The sequence below is a fragment of the Daphnia magna genome, linkage group LG4, assembly GCF_020631705.1.
Source record: "Daphnia magna isolate NIES linkage group LG4, ASM2063170v1.1, whole genome shotgun sequence".
In the NCBI taxonomy this organism is placed as follows: Eukaryota; Metazoa; Arthropoda; class Branchiopoda; order Diplostraca; family Daphniidae; genus Daphnia; species Daphnia magna.
Window position 1 is genome coordinate 6326789 of NC_059185.1, and position 6000 is coordinate 6332788.

A 6000-nucleotide genomic window follows, 5' to 3' on the forward strand; every position below is an offset into this window, starting at 1 on the left:
TTGTTATGTTTTGTTAAGCCGGAACGGTGGAGAGAAAAGATTTTTGCGAAAATGGGCAAGTGAAGATCCAAGTAGAAACGGAGTGCCCGTTGTTTAAAGGCTTAGAGACTCGGCAAATGGTGTTACTGACCCAATGGTGACAGTGTAGACAAGGTTGCAGAAGGGTTGCGTTGGGTCGCAAAATCTTCGTGTCCTATTATTTTCGTTATTGCTGATACTGAACGCAGTCTTTGCGGAGGTCAGTTCCATAATTTTACTGAAAACGGTATGTTAGTTTTCTTTCCATTGAGTTGGAAACATTGATCTTAACGGCTGGTGTAAAATTACTGGACAAAGGATGTTACATAACTTCTGGTTGTTGTTGACATCTGTGGATTGCAAGGAGGTTTCACATTAGAGAAACGCGAGTAGCAGTGTATCAATTACATTCGGAGTACGGTCGGACGTGAAATCGTGCTCGTGTTGGTAAGCGGCGGACAGTCGATTCCACCGTTTGTGCTGCCCTTCTCCATAAAGCACTTCTACAGGGTGACTACTCGTCGCGAGGGCAGACCATCAATATCGATAACAGTTTCCTACGTAAAGATGAGGTCGAGCAGGTCGTCGCAACTTTACAGCAACTCGGGCTCAATCATCAGGCAATTTGAGATACTTTTCTGGACCGTTCAGAATCTTATGATTGGCCGAATTTGATACAAGATTACTTGGTGCATCGCCCTGGCACATCTCAGTTCCATGGTTTATAATCCTTGTTCTATGACTGAGTTCTTTTACAGACGGTGGATTCTCATTTCTTCTTCATACCGGCGATCAGATTTGATATTTCGAATTATTTAAGGTTGTTAAAGCAAGTTTTCCTTTTTATGATGCTTCCACCAACGTGCATGGTCACCAAACTTTGTCGTTTTGCTAATCCGGAAGGAAAAAGTCGAAATATAGGCGATACGTTTGTCAAAGTGGCGGATAGAACGGCTAACGATTTAAATCTCACTTCATGTCATCATACATGAAAATATTACAGGTACTTTGAGGCCGGATTTATTTGAGTCCACTTCGCACATGGCTTCTTCACGAGGTTTGTCAATTCGAATCATTAGCGCCGAAGAACCGTTCATGGAAGCTGATTTCTGTGAGATGACATTAATACACTGAAATTTGCCATTTTTTCGTACCAACCTAAGGGACACTCTTTTTCACAACACACACGATTGTTTGAACATTTATTTTCACTAGAAGTAATTTGAATTGTACGGTACAGTATATATTGTAATTCACATGTTATTTCTTTCGGTTTTTGTTTGATGTCAAACAATGTTTTTATATCTTAAAGTGCAGTTCTTATCCACAGCCCTGCAGTGTGCAAAAAAGGCAGTGGAAAAAATCTACTCGTAGTGCTGATCTGCACAATGGCGGCTTCATGTAAACAATCTTGAAATGACCTATCAATAGCAATTTTAGATTGTATTTGGCTTTCACATGCAGGTCTATGACAAATATTTATATTAGCTACACTGTTATTGAACATAGGACTACACAGTATTAAAAGACTCTTCCCTAGGTTTTCCTTTCCTTAGGTTGTAGACAAGATGGTTGAAGCCGTCTTAACTGTTCCAGGAATTTTCAGGGTCTTGTATGACCGGACAAAAAAACCACCCGGGACAACGAAGTGGGAATGATTTGATTTACGAACGTTGCTTAGACAAATGATCTCCGAACGATCCCCTTCCCACTTTTTCATTTTTGGCCAAATTTCAAATTTTGCTTAAAATACATGATTTCGATTCAGAATTCAATGAAAATCACGAAAATCAGGTTTATTTTTCTATCGGTCTTGTAGTTTTTCATTTAATCTTTAAAAACCATAAATTAAGTTGGTGCGCTAACATCACTTTTTTAGTTCATTTTTTAAATGGCTGCTTTAACGAGAAAACCAATAACTAAATCGAAATCAGCGTTCAATTTCGATTATTCCGTGTTATTTTCGGAGAATTTCAAGAGATGTCGTTTTTGGCCGATTTTGATAAAAGGGGGAAGGCGGGATGAAGGCGCGGAAAATAACCGCACGCTTCATAGTACATGGATACGGAGTAAGTTTTGCCGGAAGAGCAAACGGTTTCCGAGATTCTATGGCGAATTTGCGACCAGGCCGGACCCTATCGTCGATACAGGCTCACGAAACTGATCCGAATAAGGTTGAAATTCTAGTTACTGTGGGCTTTCGACGGCGGTTTTGGTTTTTAAATGAGATGTCGATGATTTGGCGAAAAATTGCATTAATCCACCTCTCTTTTTTTGCAGCAATAGCAGTAAGATTTTTAAGATATTCTTCAGCTTTTGGTTTTATCAACAACGGTTTATTTTCTGAACTTGATTTTATTGACTCCCATTCATTGTGTAAGGATCCGCCGACCAAATCAAAATTCAAACGGTAAAATTTAACGCGTTGCTTTTATTGCCCTGTTTTGACCCCAAATTTGTTGCCCCGGATGACCGACTTTCTACTTTTATTACTCTAACGGTAAAGTCAGCCTTCTTCCGCCGACCTTATATTTTTGAACACGCCTGACCTCGTTTGACTTTAAATTCGACTCTCTGCGATGCCGTATAAAAGACGGACAAACTTCACCAGCAGGGGGAGTCACCAGTCGACCAGCGAGGAGGGAGTCAGTGAGTGAATGAACTTCACTTCTATTCCCCCCTCTATACCTCCACTTAACCAAAGAGGACATTCTCATGCAAACCATTCTTTATCTTTTTTTTTATTTTGGAACAGCTGAAGTTTTATTGAGGTTATAATCTCGCTTCTTCTCTTATTGACACATCTGTTTGCGAAGCTGTGTTCTAGGTTTAGGCACACCTCTTGCAGAGGCAATTGTATCTGTACCGGGCTCCGGGCTCGAGGGCGTTACATATTTCCTTCGACGGAACACGCCACATTGAGCTCCGCGCTCCCAGACGTCCGCGTCACTACTCATTTTTTCATATTCATTATTTTGCTGTTTTTAATCTGATTCGTAAAGACTGTCTAGGCTTAGACACTTTGGCTTCAGATTTGTTTTATCAAGCTCCGCGCTCGAAGGGGTAAAAATTCCTTCGACGGAATGCGCCACACTGAGCTCCGCGCTCGTAGACGTCTGCGTCACCACTCTTTCTTCATATTCTTTGTTTTGCTGTTGTAAAATCTGATTTCAAAAGACCGTCTAGGCTTAGACACTTTACTTCAGATTATTTTTTATCGAGCTTCGTGCTCAAAGGCGTACGTATTTCCTTCAACGGAACACGCCACACTGAGCTCCGCGCTCCCAGACGTCCGCGTCACTACTCGTTTAATGCTGTATCTTTTCTCCTTCGCTGTATTTCGTTCCAAATAAAAAAATTGTCTCATTTCATCTGAGAAAGCTACAAACGCGATAAAGCTCCTCGAATATTCCTGGCTTACTTTTTCTTCTCTTGAACTGCATGTTTACTATGTTGAGAAAAGAGATTGCGAGACGCAATCTATTTTGACGGGGACCCATGTAAGGATCCGCCGACCAAATCAAAATTCAAACGGTAAAATTTAACGCGTTGCTTTTATTGCCCTGTTTTGACCCCAAATTTGTTGCCCCGGATGACCTACTTTCTACTTTTATTACTCTAACGGTAAAGTCAGCCTTCTTCCGCCGACCTTATATTTTTGAACACGCCTGACCTCGTTTGACTTTAAATTCGACTCTCTGCGATGCCGTATAAAAGACGGACAAACTTCACCAGCAGGGGGAGTCACCAGTCGACCAGCGAGGAGTCAGTGAGTCAGTCTTCCTCCCTCCGTCTGTTATATTTTCCCTTTTGTTTTTGCCGCTGTGTTTTGAAATGTAATTGGTGTCAAATTTAAATAAACATCATCACCCCAATTGTTTCAATTGTTAAGTTCATTTTGGCAAGTTTCTTTTTTCTTGTCTGGATAAGCTTTACAATATGTCTCAAATAACTGTTGGTAAATATTAGGCTGAGACATTGTTGACCAAGATCGGGACCAATGACCAACTGAGACGAAACGAAACATCAAGTTTGCCATTCAATAGGGATTTCCCCTTCATTTCTAGGCCTGTCTGGAAGCTCCTCCCCCATCCCCCCCGGCTACTGCAGCAGACTTTAAAATTTTTTCCATAAATTTTTTTTCCGGTACACTTCGTAGTAAATTTGGGAACCCCCCTTCCCCCCTCGAAGCAAACCATAGTATTTCGTCAGACCCCTCCCCCCAAAAACGTACCACGTAATTTATGCACAGCTCCTAACCCTTTTTTCTGTTTTTTTTTTCATGGTTCGCAAAATGAAAATTTACATTTTGTTGTGGTTATATCAGACTACGAAATAGAAGAGTACTATCGTCTATAACCCCCCCCATAGGACATACACATCCGATGCAGTTTGGTGGCGCATCGTCACTTTTCGGAACTTAAGGTATTTTATTTTCATTTCCCTACTGATCTAATGCTTCACACACTGTAATTTTTTGTTGTAACTATTTCACTTTTAAAATATGTATTAAGATTTTAATTATGTTTAGCTATTCCCACAGTTTTGTAAACTATTTCAAAATTCTAGCGTTTTCCTAACTTTCAACAGTAAAATTGTTTTTTCAACCCCACCACATCATTGCCAAGAATGTGGAAAAAATGGGATTAATTAATTATTTTGTTCTTGAAAGTGTGAGATATAGATTCTTTACACAAATTGTGAAGATCCGCAGGCAGATTAGGAAAAGTATGAATCGAATAACGGAGAGTCCCATTATTTTAAGCATGTCGTACCAAGAGAACATATCATCTTGTTCTTTAGTCCCGATGATGTTCGACATTTTTAGCTCTTCTTCTTGTAGTCTCCTTACTAGGCCATTCAAAATATTTAGTTGTTCCATTTCCATCGTGTCATGGGCCGTATGATTTTTGAGGGTGCAGTCGAAGTAATTTAGGCTAAATTCCTCGAATTCATCTTTTAAATCCCAGTATTGAGCAAATGGTTGTTTCTTGTTTTATCCAGTCACCGGTTGTTTTGGTTGTTTTGTTGTGTTCCCTAGTGTAATTCAACCCCATGTGGATCGAATGATAGTACGCGAATTACAGTTAGTTGTATTTAAATAAACGGAACTCGGAGGTGATATACCCACAATGATGAAATGTTTATAACCAAACTAAGACCATGAAAATGAACGGTAGTAAACATATAGGAGTACGAAAAATAGGAAAGGGAACAGAAAAATATTTGAAGATAGCGTGAATTCGGTTTACCGTCGTAGCGCGAGCGATACGGCGAGAATGCGACAGAAGATAAGGTAAAGGCACGACTCGTTGAGATGTAGGGAAAAGAGCGGAAGGAAACAGACAGTTAATAAAATGGAACGCACTGATAGCGCTCACAGCAGAACGATATCAGACAAAACAAAGGACAATTTTACGGGAAAGATACAAAGAGAGATTCACAATTCAGAGCTCGGCAAATCAGTAACTGTCTTGCGGGCTACGAATTGACTCCTCTCGTCTGGTTTGTTGGTTTACCACGAAACCTCGCATTTCGTCAATAGCCCAGATGTGGATGGCACATAGACGCGCAACACGTGCAGCCAATCATAAGATGCTTATTTAATAGATTGATTGGTGACGGGCGTGCAACCAATCAAACAGTTGTTTATTAAGTCACGCGATATGCGTAGCGTGCGTGAGTCAGAAGCAGATGTTCAATTAGGTCTAAGCGGAGATGTCGATGACTAACGGCTACTATGCGAATTACAATACTTGAGAAAAATAATATAAGAGAATAAAATATATACAGTAATACGTGGAAGTTTCTTTAGCAGGCAAATGGGTCTATATCCTTCTATTTCTTTTTGATGGAGGGGATAGTTTGGTGCCTACCGTACCCCTTTATGCTATTCCTATTTCTCTTTCTTTGCTACCTGCGAAAAAGGTGCAACATTTAAAGTAGGAAAATTGACTGAAACGTAGAGGAAGAGAAGAATGG

At 40.2% G+C, this 6000-nt stretch overlaps 1 pseudogene; it reads left to right on the forward strand.

The window, feature by feature from the left end:
* Nucleotides 1-369: 369 nt before the first annotated feature.
* Nucleotides 370-1152, forward strand: LOC123471138 (annotated as a pseudogene).
* The last annotated feature ends 4848 nt before the right edge of the window (nucleotides 1153-6000 follow it).